The 19,895-nt window shown below is 43.5% G+C and overlaps 1 long non-coding RNA gene across 1 annotated transcript in view; it reads left to right on the top strand.

Annotated features, from left to right (window-relative positions):
• Window positions 1-224: 224 nt before the first annotated feature.
• Window positions 225-19,895, top strand: part of LOC144753914 (uncharacterized) — an 83,860-nt gene continuing 64,189 nt past the window's right edge. Inside the window, exon 1 of the long non-coding RNA XR_013594599.1 lies at window positions 225-266. This is a non-coding gene — a long non-coding RNA (uncharacterized LOC144753914). The remainder of the gene's footprint in view (window positions 267-19,895) is intronic.

The following is a 19,895-nucleotide window of genomic DNA, read 5'->3' as shown; positions in this document are numbered from 1 at the left end:
TTTCACTGTTTACTCCTTGTAACAGAGAAATTCGATGCTGATAAAACTCTGTAGGATTGACTATTTAGCATTCCTTCCAAATCTCTACAGCTTTATTGTGCTAAATTGCTGATTGAAACACAGCTGACCAATGGGCTCCCGTTTTGCAATTGAATAGCAGCCAACCAATCAGGTATTATTTTGCAGATATGTTCCTCCTTCTTCTATTTTTACTTCCTCGATGTTACTCTTAAGGTGAACAGACACTGACTGATGCGCCCCAAAATGTAAGTATTCCTATTTTGGCTTAATCTCTTTTCGATTAAAATGTCCAAATTGTGATCCGATGCCTCACTCATCACGGAACTTAACAGTACTAATCACAGATTCTCTGTCAATTGCCACGCTACGTGTCCTTTCCTTCCATTCAGCTCACACGGTGTGTTAAATGATATCGTAACCAATGCGGCAATTACTTAAATATAACAGTTTGTTATCCAGGAAGCCAGTTCTTCCAGGCCTAGAAGAGAACTAGGCTGCAGCAGCATCCACGTCTTGGGAGAGTGTGATGATAAACGGCGTATCGTCCGCATATGACACAATTTTGACGTTGTACCTTTCCACAATTTCCCCTAAGGGGCAAATATAGAGCTTGAATAATGTTGGGCACAATATAGAGCCCTGCGGTACCCCTTGCGTTAAAGAAATTACGTATGACATATGCAGCCTTGGGCCTACGTGAAAGCTATGGGATTAGAGAAATTAGGTCATCCAATGCAGTGGGGTACCTCCGACACCTCACTTCATGAGCTTCTGAGTAAGTCATGCGATGCGATTTCGAAGGCCGCACTTAGATCCAGGAGCACCAAATCTGCTGCATGCCCTTCGTCCACATAGCGTCTCAAAGTTACTGTGGCAAATAGAAGAGCGGACTCAATGGAATAAGAGGCCCTAAAGCCAGATTGAGTTGGGTGAAGCAGGTCATTTGAGTCAATAGAAACTCGTAAATTGGCTGTTCACAATTTTCTCTGTTATTTTCGCAAAGAATATCAGGAGCGAGATGGGTCGCAGACTTTCTAGTTGTGTGGGATCAGCTGAAGGTTTTTTCTCCAAAGGGAAGCACCACCTTTAAATCTCCTTAAATATCTCCAAACTGAGTCTGCCTGTGCGCCAGACAGCCCGGAGCCATCAAATGGCATGTCCATTAAAGATTGCTGGCCGTCGTTTAAGAAACCAGTGGAGGGAATCCAGACGTGGTGCTGAAGCAACACACTGGTCTCAACTGCCCCACCCCAATAGTTGGTAGTGTCCAGACTCAAATGTATGGAGTATTTTTCTGCGTCATGCCCATCTGTAATGAGACCTTTTAAGGTTGGCCGGATGTCACCAGGGGCAGCTGGCAAGATGCCTGTCACTCTATCCCACAACGTATGAGCGTAACCTTCAGAGGAGGAAGGTAGTGTTGACTGATTGGATTACAAGGCTGCCAGACGAGAACATGCGCTTGGCAAATAGCTCTATCATTTGTACAAGCTGACTGGTGGAGTGGTGGGGAAGGAGTCTGTCTGGGGTGGCGTGTTGGGTGAGAAAATGCGAATCCTGTTAAGTCAGGTTTGTGCCGCCTTGTGACTTCTCTATTGACTGTGGACAAGATGGCTACTTTTCCTAGGTGCTCATTAGTAGGTCCAACTTAGTTTCATTAAAAGGGAAGAGAAGATTTTTTTGATGTGTTTGACCTGGATGAAAGATCTCAGCGAGAACATTAGTTTGGACCTCTGTAGTCAGTAAGGTGAGGCCTAGGATTTCTTTATTAGTGGCAGGATTAGGGGAAGAAAAAACAATATCTGGTGAAGTATCTAAACCCCTGCTATCCAGTAAATCTAAAAACAAGTTTTCACATCATAAGTGGAGAAGTGTGGCTCAGGGGTTAGAGGCAGCAGACCCGGAAGCTGAGATCGGTCCTGGACCAGGGTTCAATTCCCCGCCTCGGCGGGGTCTTGGGCTAAAAATTCCACGGACTCGATAATTCTCGCCCCGGTGCCTCCTCGACTCACGGGTTCACACTCTGCGACTCTGGGCAATAGCTTGCTTAATCTCCACAACGGCCCCTCGCGGCGGGATGCCTGACTTTCACCTTGTGGATACCCTACTATCTCACAGGGGAATACCAGGAAGGGTTCCCTAAGCAAGCGCCGGGAAACCCACTGCGGGTAGCTGTGCGCTATATAAGCTCAACTACATTTACATTCACATAAGGACTCTCATCTTCTTGATTATTCTCATCATAATGGATTCTGCATACATTGGTAAAAATGGCGACACCTATTACCTAAAATTGAGACAATTGCAACTCCGGTTACCTAAGATGGAGGCAGGTCCTACTTGAAGGAAAGTCACTTATTCTGCTGATAGAGACTTCTAACTGTAGATTCCTCACCTTGTGAATAGGCTTCCACTAAGACATCCTGCAGGAAAGATTGTGCAAAATGCCCTTTCCACCAGACCTGGCTATCCAAGCATTAGTGCTTTGGGAACGCATAGAGAACGCCACGTTGCAGCCTAGCAGATTTTGAGACCAGCACACCGCCTGGGTCTGAATAGAGATAACCGTGGATTATCTGTGAGCTCGCTGGGAGTTGTGGTAGAGCCTCTGAGTCTAAAACTATTGTTCCACCTCTGGCATCAGTGAGGTCGGTGCCAGCAGGGAGACTGTGGCTGACGGCACATGTTACAGCGCCAAAGGGGGCATCAGTCGTGGCACCTGAGTTGGATTTGGTGGCGCAAAGCTGAATTAGGGATCAATCTCTATTGACTTCCAGGGGCTCAGTCGGCATACTGAATGGAGACCACCTCAGATCCATAGGGCTTGAAGGTGCTCCAGAGGGATCAGGAGGAGTATCAAAGATGTATCTAATACCATTTTGAGCTCACAGAGGTGGTATGTCTTTGCTGATGGCCTGGGGAAGTTGGTAACTTAAGCGATGATCACTCGTGAGAAGGGCCCTGGAGCGGGAATACGTCTGCACCCTCAACTGCAACCTGAGCCTTCTTCAACTTCCTTGGGATTTCTGCAACAGCAAATCTGGCTTCGCACTCACGGATGGCCTTTTGATTTATTTTTGCACACAAGACTGAGTAGCTTTTGAAGCCTAGACACCAGAGGCAGACATCGTCGGTGTCTGTCACTGACATTTGTTGGTTACAGTCCCTGCACGGTTTAAGCCTATTGGTTTTCAAAGGAGGCATATCCCTAGCACACTGGTAAGCTTTTAGGGATAGAAATTCTGTCAGGCTGACAGGATTCAATGAAGCTCCAGATCCATGTAAGAAAGCACGGAAAGAAAGGAACTGACATCAGCACAGATATAGTGGCCCTCACGTCACATTCAGAGCAGGACGGATCTAGCAAGGAGCCACCTATCTACAGACGTACAAGGGAATTGCCATTGAAAATTATCCAGATTTTGTCAATTCACCGGTTGAGGAATCTGTGGCCTCTATCAGAATGCAGTTTGTACAGTGTACCAATTGTTTTGAACAATTGGTATTAGTCATTAGTCTCTGTTCTTATATTCAAATTAATCACTTTATGCTTGTTATTTTAACGGCTATTTTATTAAAAAAACACAGTCAATGCTTCTATTGTACTGCTGGTCACAGCAGAAACCAGTTGGAGCCGAAAGTGTTTTAATAAATTATTTCTTCTGATCACGCAGGCACTTTCTGCACATGCAGGAACTTCTAAGTCCCTCACGAGACATTCTGCGTATAGGACGAAAACAGGGTCCCTAAACATTGACAGTGAATAATGGTAGTAAATGATGAGGTGCTTTGAAGCAGTGTGCCCAGAACTCAGGATTATGGTCCCACGTCTGGGCCAGTGGTTCATCCTGTGCACAGCTCTTCTCTCTCTCTCCCAAATTTGATCCCCATGTCCACTTTTCTATCTCTTCAAAGATGAATCCTGCAAGATAGGGTGGGGTGTGCAGTTTTTAGTTCCAAGTGCCTCCGGATATCTAATCAGTATAAACCTGATGCTTAGTTCTTCCTACTAGCATGCCAAGTCGGGGATCCTTAATCACATACATTTTGTGATCGGCACTACAGTACAGACCTCTACTAATTGTAGCCTCACATCTGCTCCATCAAGACAACCAACTGTTATAAAATTGTTGGGCTAAACCACCTGCATTGCGGCTTTCTGATTGCATCTAATCCTGTGTTCACAGCATGCTTGGTCTTCTTATCCATTGATGGGGACTGGTAGTAACAAGCAGATCCTTTTTTGTTGACCCCATCCCACACTGTGAGAGCGCTGAGCAACCACACTCTGGTACTAGGGGGCACTAAGCCTGTCAGTCACCCACTCTTTGGTCAGATTTGCAGACTGTCCCACACTGCTGTTCCTACCCTACAATTCTCTGTCTGTCTGGCGTGGCTTATTTGGTGGTAAGGTGTGTGCATGGCCCTCCACTCTACTATCAAAGCTGAAAGGTATTGCTGTGTGAATGCAGGTCTGATGCCTGCCTCCCTATAGGGACATCAGCTCAGTAGCAACCCTTTGAAGTGTATGTATTGTATTGCAGCATTTATATAGTAGTTACGACCCCTACATGGGGCACTGAAGTACTTGCTTACATGTGTAAAATGCTACACCCTGTAGGTTGTGTGTTATCGTTCCAATGTGGGAAGTATTTCCATGTTGTGTGTGATGACCACTGAGGTGCGGTTATCGTGTTATGGCAATTAGCGTGTAGCAGTGTGGAGGAAGGTGAAGTGTGAGTGACAGATATGCAGTTTTATTGATTTCATTATGCTGGCAGTTGTGAACAACTCTGCAGGTCCCTTTATTGTATTTCTTATGATGGCAGTCTGCTCAGCTCGTTACTGCACTGGGTTGCCCAATCGGAGATATTGTGTATAGTTGTGCTCCTGATCTGGCATGGTTGGAGGAAGGGAGAAGAGGAGATATCTGTTGGGATTGGCACTGTTACTATCATTCCGTGCCATTCTGAGATGTAAAGACACAGTCAGAGTGTATAGTTATTTGGGACCTGCAGTGGTGGACTATATTAAAGATCTCCAAATTGTCCAGCAGTGTTTGACAGATCTCTTTAGTTACTCCATGCTTGTTCATTTGGTTATGTCTGTTTTTTTGGTTGTACAGTACTGATGATAGACCACCCTTGTAGCAGATATGTTTTAGGTGAATGTAAGAGGTATAAGCTACAAATTGCTGCTGACCACTGCATTTTATGGTCTTAGTATTATTGTGAGCCATAACTATTATATATGCAAGTACATAACTATATAATGCCCTGGCAAACCATTGTCCAGCCCTTCTTAGCTACATGCATATTGAAATCATTATTCTGGTTGGGTTGTTTCCAATCTGTGGGTTGTAAACTGAAGATTATGTTTAAAGGTGCAACTGTCTTTCTGGGCTCAGTTGCCATGGTGGGGTCAGGGCCGGACTGGTTGTAGGAGGTATCGGGCATTTCCCCGGGAGGCTGGAAGGATGGGGGTCGGTTTGGCAGCACTGGGGGCCAGTTTTGTAACTGGGGGCAGTTTTCCAGTGGTGCTGTAATATCGGTCCCCAGTAACAAAAGCAGCAGTGCCTCACATTTGCATCCCCCTTCCCCTCTAGGGGCTGGTCTGACAACATTGCCAGGGCTGCTTTGGATTCCCAGTCCGGCCCTCGGTGGGGTGGTGTAGTTATTTAGGAAATAGCCATGTTTTCAACTGTATTTTGAAGTGTATATGCTCCTGTGTGCTTCTAATGCTGGCTGGTGGCGAGTTCCAGAGCTAGGCGGCTTGTACTGAGAAAGCAGTGCCTCCTATGGATTTCTTATATTGACATAATACAATGATGAGTGGTATTGTATTGAATGTAACTTGTAGGTATAGCAGTCCTTTACCTTGGGAGGTGCTGTGGACAATACAGAGTGCCTTGGACATTGCCCTTATAGCAATAGGTAGCCAATGGAGCAATTTCAGGACTGAAGTCATGCATTCTCTTGGGTGAAGACAAAGAAGTCTTGCAGAAGCATTTTGGATGATCTGTATTTTGCTATAAATGCAGGTGCACCAAGGTATAGGCTGTTGGCATACTCAAGCTTAGAGATGACTCAAGCTTAGAGATGACACGAGTGAATATAGTTTGCAGTTTATGAAGGTATGCAAGGTGTGGAAAGATGTGATGAAGTGTTTTTATTGTGTAGAAGGCACTCTTTGTGATGTTGTTAGCATACCGTATCAAGAATAGGTCTGAATCCATAGTTGACTGTAAGTTTCTAGCTTCCCTTGATGTTGTTGGAGGGGTCTCCAGTTACATAGGCTAAATTGCGGGAGGCTGGCAATTTTGCCATTGTCCACAGGTCATAATTTCTGTGTTTGTAGTATTTAGAATTAGAGGGTTATTCATCATCCATGTCTTTTTCTTTTCTTTTTATTGCTTTTACAACTGCAAGCAAGGAAAAAACAGCAAAGTACACATGCACATTAAAGTATATGAGCAGACCCTTAATATACAAGCCAGCACATCAGACATTCGATCCCTGCCCAACTTCCTTGGTTCTCGACTGGTTTTAAAGTTGTATTTCCGCTTAGGTCCGATCATCTCCATAGCATGTTAAAGTATTCCCTGCCCTAGATCCACTTCTCATGGAAAGCCGAGTCCTGCAACACCGACTTGGTCCATCCCAGTGAGGAGCTCTCCAGCCCATACATCTAGTGTTGCACTCTAACAAACCACCGCCAGGGTAATGTCCCTTTATATAAATAATAATGTTGCTTTACAACCTTCTGCTTTACCCCAATTCATATTATAATTAGGGCTCCCGGTTTTATGGTATTTATTGTTTTTACATTTCCGTGTTTATTGACCCATATTTATTTTTTAGCCATTTTATCAGTATGTATCCATACTTATTTTGTGTTCCGTGAATAAATGAAGTTGTAAAATGGTGTGTTTCCTATTTAACTAATAAATGTGTACTCATACTTTGACACCTGTTACGTTTTAGCGCATTAAGCAGCAGAATATAACATAACAATTCACCCACAGATAAATATTAGCATTATACTACAAATGGATGTTGACATATGTCATTATTTAAGGAAATCTACCCCTGTTTTGTAACTCCCCACTCCATGTATCTGCTCAGCTGTTAGCCTGGAATTGATGAAAGACAGTATGGAAAGTCACACAAAAGAAGCCCAATTTTCTGTACTTTAAATAAATGTAGACAGGGAACACATTGTTTTCTGTCTGTATTTATCTTTAAATATCAGCAAAAGCAGAATTCTGTGAGCCTTAATTGTAATCACTGTAACGCGTCAAACATTCAAGGGGACCTGGTATCGGGTGGGTTCGATACAGCCTGTATCAAGTTGGCCCCTTCTATCAGGTCGCCTGCTAGTCTATCGTCTCTTTGAACTTTCTGCATGTGAAACTCCTCTGCCACTGCTCATTCTATTAAATCTCGGATCCAGGCCTCTCTCCAGAAGCGCGGTTGACTTGTCCATGGGATTACAATGCGTCTCTTTGCTAGTATTGTGCCTAGCCTAAAAAACCTTTGTTTAATTTTTTGGGGTCATCTCACCCCCGGGAGAACTCTTAATATAGAATGCTTCAGAGCAGGGACCACACGCCCCCTCCCCCCAAAATGTATGTGCTAATTGTGTGGGCAAGCTCCTCCCGAAAGGCACGCATGACGGGACAATACCAAACCATGTGTAGGAAATCGGCTTCGATGTGACCACATCTTCTGCAGTCCATGGAGGCAGTTGTGTAGATTATGTGCAGCTTAGTTGGAGTGCACTATGTCATGTGTATATATTTGTACTGCACCAATTTAAAATGTGCACTTCTAGACACTATCTTCACCCCCTCGCATGTTCTTGCCCATTCCTTATCTCGGAGTTCCCCCTACAAATAAGATCGCCACCTGTCCTATACTTTCAGTTTTATCTGTTCACAATGAGCGATATATGTGAGAAACCGGATGTCTACAGCAGGGTCAGCAACATTGTCAATGTCTCTGAAAGTAATGGAGAATAATGAAGCTACCTGAAAGGAGGGCCATACCCCATGACTGTGGGGCTCAGTTAGTATACTGGAGGAACTGACCAGAGTCCAGATCAATATTCCCCTGTGCATCCTCAATTGATAGGAACCTATTCTCTGGATACAGGTCCATGACTGTGAGGCAGCCTCCTCTTTTCCAATGTTTCATGGACATGAATGATGTTATTTGCACAAGGGGAGGGATATGCCACAGGGGCATCTCTGCTGCCGGGGTTGTATTTCGATCATGATCGTTACTAGGCGTGGGCATAAAATTTCGCTCACAGAATTTGCGGAATTCAGGAACTCCGCAGAGAATGCAAAGGTCCCGATAAATGCCACTTTCCATCTTGTGACAGAATTTTTTTTCTGTTGGCGCACTTGAGTCTTGTTTTTATGCGCACTGGCAAGCACGCCAAGACTTGCCGGGTGCTTGCGAGCGTCCGTGAGATCTGGCTGCACAAGTGACTTCCATCACCTTTTGTTGTGATGTCAGTGGCGCAAAACCAAGAGAAGCCACTAACCTCAGAGGTCTGCCAGCGGGGACGAAGGTACGTAGAGAGCCCCCCTCAGCCCCTGGGCGCAACTTCACACAGAGTTCACAAACACTACTGCGCAAGGAAGCACACCGGGGAAAGGGGAAGAGGATAAAACAATAAACATTGCGGTCTCAATGGGATCTTCTAAATCTAGACCTACGTCTGTTATAGAGGTCGGCCCAGCTTCAGATGAGATCCTTCGTGTGAGAACTGCACATAAAGGAACAACAAGAAAACATGTATTAGGCAGAGGAACTGGAAGGAACATTCAGACCAAATACACCCTGTGTGCACAAGAACCAACCACTCACTCAACAGTACAGCAGTATCTTCTGGGAAGGTCGACCACTTGTCATGCAGCCTCGTATCGTGATATGCAGGGGCGTAGGAGACACTCAATTTCTGGAGGGGACAAGGCAAACTTTTGGAGTTTCCAATGACCCGATACAAATCGACCATTGTCTGAGAACCGTACACTACGTTAAACAAATACAATCACATAGGGGCATATTAGCAAGGAACCTCGTTAAAATTATCGCAGTTTTAGCGACAGGAAACTGCCGCTAAAACGGCGATAATGGGCTTGCTAATATGCGTTATAGACCAAATGTGAAAAAACGTGTTTTTGAAACGTACATCTTCATGCACCAAGCAAACAAAGGTAGGAAGAAAAAGAAAGAATAAAGTGAATTCTCTTTGCAACATTCCTAAACCTCAAAATGCAACTGGAGTAATATTGGAGTGTATCGGAGACAGGCTTAAAGCACACAGAGCTGTAAGAGCAGAGAAATGTCCACTTTGTAAAAGTGGCATATGTCAAATAGTAATATGAAAACCAATCTTACCGGTAAAGAGGATTTATCATTGCAATTCCAAAGATGCAAAACATGACACAGCTTCTCTTTTCTAAATAGGAATTACAGCTCAAAAGAGTATACAGAGGAATTCCCAATGTTCATCTATGAGAGGAGTAGGCTTCACAGAAGTGAAAAACAAATGTAGGTGTTTTTCACTACAAGGACTTGCAAAACTTAAATGTACATGCCCTACCTTTTAGTAACATATCACCCTGATATATGGGCTACCTAGGGCCTACCTTAAGGGTGCCTTATGTGTAATAAAAGAGAAGTTTAAGGCTTGGCAAGGGGATTTGAATACCAAGTCGAGATGGTAGTAAAATTGCACACACAGGCTGCTCTGCATTGGCATGAGACATGGTTAAAGGGCTACCTGTGTGGGTGGCACAGTCAGTGCTGCAGACCCACATGTAGCATTTAATTTAGAGGCCCTGGGTATATGGTATACCACTGTAATAAGATACTTGTAAGTATATTAAATAAGCTCGTTGTGTATACACCAATGTTACCATGTTTGGGGGAGAAGCACTCGCAATTTAGCAATGGTCAGCTGCGGTAAAGTGCTCAGAGTCCTAAGGCCAACGAAAAGAATCAGTAAAAAGAGGAGGTAAGCAGGCAAAATGTTTGGGGGAAGACCACACAAGGCTGGCAGGTTTAATAGGATGGTATAGGATTCTGTGTGTCTGAGTACTGAAGTCAGTTGGATCCTTTTGGAAACCCCTTGTTTAGCAGTGCACAAATGAGTAGTGCATGGAATGCACTAAAGTACAAAAACGTTGTTATATGGGAGGCTCACAAAAACTATAAAATGCTCAAACCAAGCAAATATGCCTTGTGCTAGGATTATTCGAGCTAAAATATTGAGCATTTAATTGAAAGCGTGGAGACCTTGCTCAAGACTATGATGTTTATCTACAAGTGACATTTGGAGAGTTGCATATTAACAGTGAAGTAATCTTTGGAGAATAGTTTTTGCTACAAAGAAAAAAGGTCAGATGGGCAGGATAACTTGGATATGGGTGGTGATGCCTCAGAAGATGAGCTGGGGTGTCCAAAACCAATGACTCTGCTTCTGAGCATGTCCAAGAGGAGTCTGAAGACCCCTTACTGGAGAACTCTAGACCCCAGGGAATATCTCTAGTGACACAGAGGGATGCCCTTGAGGTAGGACCCCCTTTGTTCCTCCTGGGGGGTACAAAATGCTCAGGGGAGGTCCCTCCTCTGCCACTGCAATAGAGACCTCCATCTCTAGCAAGAGAGATTATTCTTTAGAAATGGAATACCACCTGTTCAACGTTGAGAGAGCAAAGCTCAGAATCAAGAAAGAACATTTGGCCCTAGATAAGGAAATTCTAGAAGTCCAGAGGGCTTAGAAGAATTTGGTATTAGAATCATCCCATGGTGGCAGCACTAGCGAACCTAGAGTTAGGGAACACTCCTTTGACACTAGGAACTTGAGCAGGATAGTCCCTCCTTACCAGCAGGTGATGACATTCATAAGTGGATTTCTGCTTTAGAGAGGGCCTGTGTAGTTCAGAAGGTTCCTCGGGGCCAGTGGGCAGCTATTTGGTGGCTCTCCTTTGCTAACAAAGATAGAGATAAACTCTTAACTGTGAAGGAAGAAGATGCAGACAATTACAAAGTGCCATCATAAGTGGGTTTGGGTTAACCACTGAGCAATACAGGGTTACGTTTAGGGACACACAAAAGGCAAACACTTAAGACTGGGTAGATTTTGTATATAGTGCTATTAAGGCTCTGGAAGGCTGGCTTCATAGAAGTAATGTGCATGATTGTGAGGGACTGTACAATGTACTTGTGAGCAAGCACATCCTTAATAACTGTCAAAAATCAGCAACTGCACCAGTACTGGTGGACTCAGATCTGACCTCTCCCCAAGATTTGGAAAGAAGGCAGATGAGTGGGTCCACACCAGGGTGAAACAAAAGTCTCATGGTAGTAGTGACCAGAAGAACCAAGATTCTTCTAAGGTCCAAGAGAAAAGTGGGAAGAAATCTAAAGAAAATAAAGTCTTCTGAAGGTCCTCAAAAAATCTTCCTCTGGGGATAGGTCCAATTCATCTTCCTCCTCTAACAAGAAACCTTGGTGCTATTTGTGTAAGGAAAATGGCCACACCAATACTGCTACTATTAATCCTAAACCTCCTAGTGCCCCTAGCAATAGCACTGGTGGTAGTAGTGTGCCCATCCCCAAAAGAATGCCTAAGAAACTTCAGTGGACATTTAGCTGTAAGAAGGCCTTTGATAACCTGAAGCAAGCCATGTGCTCTGCTCCAATTATGCAAAGTCCTGACTACTTCAAACAATTCATTGTCCATACAGATGCTTCTGAGATAGGGATATGTGCAGTATTGTCACAGCTTCATGCAGAAGGTCAGGATCAACCAGTAGCTTTTATAAGCAGAAAGTTGACCCCCCAGGGAGAAGCATTGGTCAGATAAGAGGGAGGCCTTTCCTGTGGCCTGGACCTTGAAGAAGTTGAGGCCATTCATGTTTGGCACTTACTTCATTGTTCAGATAGACCATAAGCCCCTCTTATGGCTTAAACAGATGAAGGGTGAAAACCTCAAACTTTTGAGGTGGTCTATTTCTCTACAGGGGATGGACTTTTCAGTAGAACGTAGACCTAGGAGTAACCATGCCAACAAAATGGACTTTCCAGATATTTCCACTGAGAAAATAAAGACTCAAATGGGCAAGGTTAGCCTCATGTCCTTACGTTTGGGGGGTGTAGGAAAGCAGAATCTGCTTTCATGGTTACCCCCACTTTGTATCTGGTGTCAGTGTGTTTTGTCTGTAGACTGCTGGGATCCTGCTAGTCTGGACATCAGCAACTGTGCTCTCTCCCGTAAATTGGCTCTGGTAAGTACTTTGGTACATCCACAATTGGCTACTAGTGTACCCGTATAAGTCGCTAGTATATGGTACTAAGGTACTCAGGGCATAGGTACACCAGAGGCTCCCATGGGCTGCAGCATGTATTTTGCCAACCGTGGAAGTCCACTTAAACTTGAGTCCCGACCTGCCATTGTAGCCTGTGTGAGATGCTGCTTGCACCTCTCACAACAGATATGTTTCCTTATGTCTGAGGTCACTGCACTCAAAATCTATAAGTCACCCCTATGATAGGAAGGGTGCTTGGTTACAAATGTGAGGGTGCCCCTGCATGAGCTGGACACCCCTACAAACCCCGGATTTGATTCTTCAGGCTTTGTAAGAGCGGTCAGCCATTTTAAGGTATAGTGGACATCAGTTATTACGTGAGGTCTAACTATATAATGGCTGCACTGGACCTGGTCATGTTTTGTAGCAAACATGTTGGAATCATACCTCAACACCAATTCTAGCGCTACAAGGATGATCCCAAGTACTGGGGGGCTCCTTAGGGGAACCCCTGTACTCCAAGTAACAGCCTTTCAGGGTCTGCCAGCAACCTAGTGCTGCTGCCAACCACAGACCCGATTCTGCCGTACTGCTACTGAGCTCGAACACGAGAAGGTAGAAAAATAGGTTTCCTGTCACAGGGAGGTGTGGCTTGGGGGTTGCTTCAGACTGCTTTGAAGGGCACATTTGCCAGTTTAGGAACCCCTGGCTTCTTCTTTGGCGCGAAACTGGACAAAGACCAGGGGAGTATCGTTTCCGTTGTCCAACCCCTCCTCTGGGAGGGACCCCTGAGTCGGTCCAACCCTTTCTTTAGGGTACTTAAGAGCTCCTGTAGTGTAGTTCCTATCTTCCCAATAGGCTCTGCGCATTGGAATAATACCTACAGCAGTAAAGGCCTAGGCCAGACGTTAACTAGGTCTACTACTGTCGATACTAGACTTAAAGTTTTGGGTTTGCCAGCTTAGCTCAGAGTTCACTAGAAACTTTCTCGAATGTTCAAGGAGGACTTAACTTCCCTGATTAGACAAGAAGGGATTTAGTTTCTGACAACCATAGAACATGACAACTTTGCTCTCCCCTAATCAAGAGTCAATCTCGAGAGTCGTGTGAACAAAAGGCAAATTATTTTACTCAGTCAGTACGTGCATTCTTAGTCTCATCAGAATGTAGAGAAAAGGAAGAGACGGGCGTGTTCAATAAAAAGGTGTTATTTATTGATCAGTCTCTTTTCTCATACAAGAGAAATGGATCGATATTATTGCAATACTTATAGTTAAGTAAAGTGCATACATTAAGAGCAGCAGTATAAAATAATACTGTAAAAACATTGATATGGTTTCTAAGCCATAAGATGTTTAAAATGAATAAAATATATTACATACACATATACATTTGACTAAACGTGCTCAACTGGTGTTTCTAGATACGCCTACCCCGTGTACCTGACCTAAGCCTAATACGTGGGCGGGAATAGAAAGTTACAGTTTAAGTTAAGTTTGTTTTTGCCAAGTGAATAACTAAAGAATTCTCTGTGAGGGGTTATTCAGTTCTGTACCTGGAAGTTAGGATGAATGAGGAATGGTATCTCTCTCTCTGGTCTCGATATTCCAGGCTTCAGAGGAATCATCGAAGTTTATGAAGTAGCCGGATGCAGCTCTGTCAATTGTTCCAATTGGTTCAGGATATCTGTTTCTTGCATTTTCACTTGTTACTTCATTATAGATTGGTGTGTCTCCGCTAAATGTTTTTATTTGGGTTTGAGCCTCTTTGTTAGGACCTCTGTACTGGTAGCAAACCTTGGTGTTCTGCTACTTATTGGGAGTCCACTTGGCCTACTGTTTGTTATCGGCCACATGTTGTGGTTTTACCAGGTCGATTGATACAACTCGGTTCTCCTTTTTTCCAGCAAGTGGCGGTAGTACAACTGATCTTGTCCCGTTGACAGACAAGACAGGAACTGCTTTTCTGTAAGAAGGCCCAAATTCCTTCTTTACCGCGATCTTCTCCCTGACTAGATCCCCGACTTTTGGAATCCAGACAGGTCTTGCTGGGACAGGTGGTGGTTCTTCAGTGGTTGTTGGCTGTTCTTTCAACTTTATGTTGCTCAGGTCTTTTCTTGTTTTGTTTAAGTCCTGCAAAATAGCCAAACGGTCTTTGATATCAAAGGTTTTTTCTTTCACCACTGAAGTCTGACTATCAATGTCAGAGATCATCATCCTAGTTCCAAATAATAATTCGTACGCACTGAATCCCTTCAGAGAATTTCTTGGCAAGTTATTGAGACTACGTTGGACACTTATTAGATGTTTGACCCACCCAGCTCCCGAACCTAATATCCTTTCCGTTATAGATTGCTTTATGCCTTGGTTTTTTCTTTACACCGTCCCGTACCCTCAGGAAGGAAGTGAGAAGATTCCCGCTGGACTATGCTCATTTGGCCATGTTTCCCCCCAGGCTGGAGGGCTAGAGTGAAAACAATGGTCAAACGTAGCATGCGCTTAGCGTATATGCCATTTAGACCCGCAAATCTTTGTATAACAGTCCGGACGTCAGCCGAGTGCTGGTGATCTACATTATAAGTGGAACTAGCCTGTATATGTTAATCGCAACCCTTCCTTTTTACTCCTGATTTTTCCTGGAGTAGAACGACGAGGTATTAAACTGTTTCTCTCCCCACTGCGATCTCTGTTGCAGTTTGGGCAGTTTTTTACAAACATGGTATGACGCAGGCTCATGCCTGGCCACCAGTACCGTGATTGTAATTCTTCCAGAGAATCTTTTAGTTTAAGGTGTCTGAGACCCTCGCCCATGTGTGCGTCTGCGATTTACAAGTTTCTCCTGTCCATGTTTGGAATCACTCTATCCCCCACTCCAGGGATTCGAGCAAAAGGGACGGAGTTTGCATCGATTATGTATGTATAATTGAGTGGATAGTTGATCGGTAACGCTGAGCAGTCGCCTTTTGATGACGTTTTCACCGCCAGCACTGTTTCACCGTCAATGTATTTTAATGTACGCTTTTTTCGAACTACGGGAGCCGATTTAGTGGCTGCCGCTGTGGCTGTTTCAGCCAATGAATTCCCTACAACGTGAACGCCATCACGCTGATGACTCAGTGAGTGAGTCACGTGAGTCTTTGGTAGTTCTTTTTGTAAAAGAGCTATTTGTTCCCAGAGCAGTTTCTGCTTTATTGGTGCATCTGTGTCATCTTTGTAACCGTTTTGAATCCATGTCTGCAAATCGCTGTTATATGATTTGACGCAGTAATATGAATCTGACACTATAAGTGTCGGGAATTCGCGATCCGCATTATCTAGCGCCATTTTCAATGCTATTATTTCAGTTTGTTGTTCTGAATTAGTTTCTACTGAGTGTGTTTTTGTTAATAGAGGTTTTAGTTTACCTCCGCGCCACACTTCTTTTGTAATCTCACATGTGGGGTTGTATGCTTGTTCTCCCCAAACGGACGGTTGAGCATGTCCGTCTGTATAGATTACACAGGCGTAATGTCTTAAAGGCAGAATGTCGATTGGCAGAGGATATGTTTCTTCATATACTAGATTTTTCAATTCTTCTAGTTCTTGATCAAAGTAGTAGTATACTTTGTCCGTTGTGATTGAATTCACCCATTGTAACCATTCTGGATCCAATGTTGTTGTTGGTAAATTACACGGTGTTGTTAATGCCTCAAAGGCTGATTCAGCTGTTCTGACTGTGATATGTCTACCGTCTGCTTGATCTTTTTCTTTAGCTATTGCGGTTTGAACTGCATGAACAATTTTTTCTTTGTTGCTGAATTTCTGTTCAGCTTCTGTGTACAAGTGTGATTTGAATGCAATTGGTACCTTTTCTCCCTCATTAGAGGTCAGGTATGTGAATCCACATCTCCCTGGGATGACTCGAATCACAAGATTGCGTGTGTTATCACGTGTTTCTAATTTTGTTTTAATTAGCATGTCTGTTTGTAAGGATCTCAACATTTCTGTGTGTATTTGAGTCCAATTGGATCTTTTAAAATCTGGTTTAATTAGATCATAAAGGGGTTTGACCCTTTCTGCGTAATTTGCAACGTATGTTCTTCCGAAATTTAGGAAGCCTAGAATCGACTGTAAGTTTTTTAGTGTTCTAGGTGCTTGGAGTACGGCACATTTCTCTAGGAAATTGTCAGCCAGGCTTTTGCCTTCACTTGATAACTCATAGCCTAAGAATAGGACTGTCAGATGGGCAATTCTGGATTTTTTAAAGTTGAATTTGTAACCCTCTGCAGCGAACCCAAGTATTATGGTGTTCACTCTTTTCAAGTGAGTCTCCAAGTCATCATCTGTTAAGTAAATGTCATCGACATAAGATAATGCTTCATCATCATATAGATGAAGTAATTCTGTTACTCTCGCTGAGAATACCCCCGGGCTGTTCTTGTACCCCTGGGCTAACCGACAGAATTGTTTTTGAGTGCCATTTACTGAGAATGCAGTTAAATATCTGCTCTCTGGTGCTATGTTTTGACAAAAGAATCCATTGGAGATGTCTAAGGTTGTTTTGTATTTTTTGCGCACTATGTTATTCATTAGTGCAGCACTGTGTGAGTTTTGCACTGCAAAAGTTTTGCAACATGTGTTAAGGTGTCGGTAATCCAAAACTAGACGATAAGAATTGTCTGGTTTGGAGACCGGAAACAAAGGGTTGTTCATTTGTGAGGTGCAAGTTTCAATCACCCCCTGGTATTCTAGCTGATCTAGTATTTCATTTACCTGTTTTTTAGCTTCTTGCTTAATTGGGTACTGCCTTTGTGCAGTAGGTTGTGATTGTAACTGGATTTTGTGAGGAGGGGAGTCCTCATCCCATCCTACATGATTTTTATATAAAGCAGGTGCTAGAGCCACTGCCCACTTTCTGGCAAGTGTGTATTTTTTATGAATTGGAATTTGATTTGAGAAGGCAGGCATAATTACTTCTTCGTCATGAGGGCACTCCCTGACAAACTCTGGTGGCCAGTCTTTTTCAGCTAGAAGGATGTCATAACCCTTGGAGAGGTTATCCCAAAATAGTCCCCTTATTTTCCTAGTCTTATCTCCCTCTATACCTAATGTTATCTCGTATATCTTGTGAGGTTTGCTAACCCTGGTGTCTGCAGTTTCCACTTGAAGATATTCATTCGTGTCCACTGTCTCCAGATGATTCATAAGGACTTTGCGAGCTATGCTCACTTCTGCTGCGCTGTCTAGCATTGTCTGAGCCCATTCTCCGTTTTTCAGTTGTGTCCTCAGTATTCTCGGCATTGTTAACTACCTTGATACTGGCTACCTTCTTTTTTGGAAATTGTAATTTCTTTTTTAGTTGAGCAGGTTCCTTGTCTTTGGACTTGGCGTGCTCTTCTCTTTGTTCTGATCGTCCTCTTCTTTCCGATTTCTGTGAGGAAGTCTGAAAAGATTGAGAGGGACGTGTATCAATGTCTTGATATCTATCAGGCTTTTTTATATTATCCCTATTTCTAAGGTTATATCTTTTCCCAGAGGGGTCACTCTGGGGTGACCTGTGTCTTTGGTTCGGAGATTTCTCTCTTCGCCTAGGAGACCTTCCTCTGGACTGGAATTTCTTTTCTTTAGGATTGGATTGTTTGTTTCCATCCCAGTTCTTTTTTGGTGAATTATTATTAAAAAATATTTTTTCTGGACTTTCAGTCAGTTGCGGTTTTACTGGTATTCCACCTAAACTATCTCTACCTAGTTCCTCATAGGATTTTTCTATGATTCTGGCAATTTCAGCTGGTTGGTCTGCTATATCTGTCTCTTTTAACCTCTGGCGGATCGCCACGTTTGCTGCTTCACCTTTTATGTTGGCTAATAATATAGCCGAGACCTGCTTGAAGTCTTTCAGTAATTTCATACCAAGAGTTAAGGCAGGTTCTGGACCGTATTCGTCTTGAATTTGTTTTAGCACATCTGGTATTACCGAAATGGATGGAACACCGTGCGTTTTTGTGTAGATGGAAGCAAAGACTGTACCCCAAGTGTCACAGTCCTCTATGTGTGGTGCGATTCCCATTGGGAGACAGATAGTCAGAATCCTGTGCTTTTCTAGCGGGGTGGTGTCAGGAAACACCGCCTCTATTTGGGTAATTTTCTGTGCCAACCAGAATGGTATTTGTTCCCGTTTAGCCGGTACTTTACCTAGGCAGGATTGGATGTTCTGTGGTGTAATTTTATTTGTGTTCCCCTGGTGAGGGGTCAGCTGTGGAAGTGTAATCGCTGGCTGAATTGTTGAAGTCCGCATCACATACTGAACTAATTGTCTATGAATTTTTATTAATTGTTTTAGCTGTGTTAAAAGGTTTGGTGCAGACATCCCATCGATGTCTGGATGTGGTGTGTATCCGGCTAGGACCGGCCACGTTGCTCCTGGTCTACCTAAAGGACCGAGCCTGGTGATGTGATTATTATGTTTTAGGGCGCCATCAAATAAGAGCAAATGCTCTTGGAATTTGAGTGGTACTTCCACCTCCTCGAAAGGAGTGTACTCATTAGGAGGTTCCTCTATTTTGTAATAGTGGAAGTACTTTGTTACAGCATTTGCTGCTGGAAAATGTATCCATGAATAGTATACCTCTGTCTGCCGATATTCGTGTGCCTCAATTACGAATATGACTGTACCACCTCTAGGTGTCAGTCCATTTTCTATAAGTTTTAAGGTTATAGATTTTCTTTTAATGACCGGGATGAGTATTATCTCCGGGTCTGCATTTTGTAGTGCAGTATCAGCTTCTGCTATGTCAGCTGCTAATCTAACTGCCTCTCTTTCTTCATCACTGTCTGCCATTTTACCGACAGGATGGTTATTTTGTTTGTTTGCAGATCAGGTTTCTTATGGAAACAAAGATTAGATGCACAATATTTTGGAACTGTTTATCCTTCAACGTTGACTATACCAAGAACCATACATAGGAGTTCCCTCCTGCGAGGTCTGGCGGATATAACCTTTCACCCACTCCAGACGTCTTTGGAGTATTATGGGAAAAGGGGTCTGAGTGAGAAAGCACGACTGAGTTACTCTAAATGTCTTACGTTAGTTTTATCGCCCTTTCCAAACGCGTTGGGCGCCATGTAGTGTAGTTCCTATCTTCCCAATAGGCTCTGCGCATTGGAATAATACCTACAGCAGTAAAGGCCTAGGCCAGACGTTAACTAGGTCTACTACTGTCGATACTAGACTTAAAGTTTTGGGTTTGCCAGCTTAGCTCAGAGTTCACTAGAAACTTTCTCGAATGTTCAAGGAGGACTTAACTTCCCTGATTAGACAAGAAGGGATTTAGTTTCTGACAACCATAGAACATGACAACTTTGCTCTCCCCTAATCAAGAGTCAATCTCGAGAGTCGTGTGAACAAAAGGCAAATTATTTTACTCAATCAGTACGTGCATTCTTAGTCTCATCAGAATGTAGAGAAAAGGAAGAGACGGGCGTGTTCAATAAAAAGGTGTTATTTATTGATCAGTCTCTTTTCTCATACAAGAGAAATGGATCGATATTATTGCAATACTTATAGTTAAGTA

Source organism: Lissotriton helveticus, chromosome 5_1 (assembly GCF_964261635.1).
Source record: "Lissotriton helveticus chromosome 5_1, aLisHel1.1, whole genome shotgun sequence".
Lineage (NCBI taxonomy): Eukaryota > Metazoa > Chordata > Amphibia > Caudata > Salamandridae > Lissotriton > Lissotriton helveticus.
This window is presented reverse-complemented; position numbering and strand designations above follow the sequence as displayed.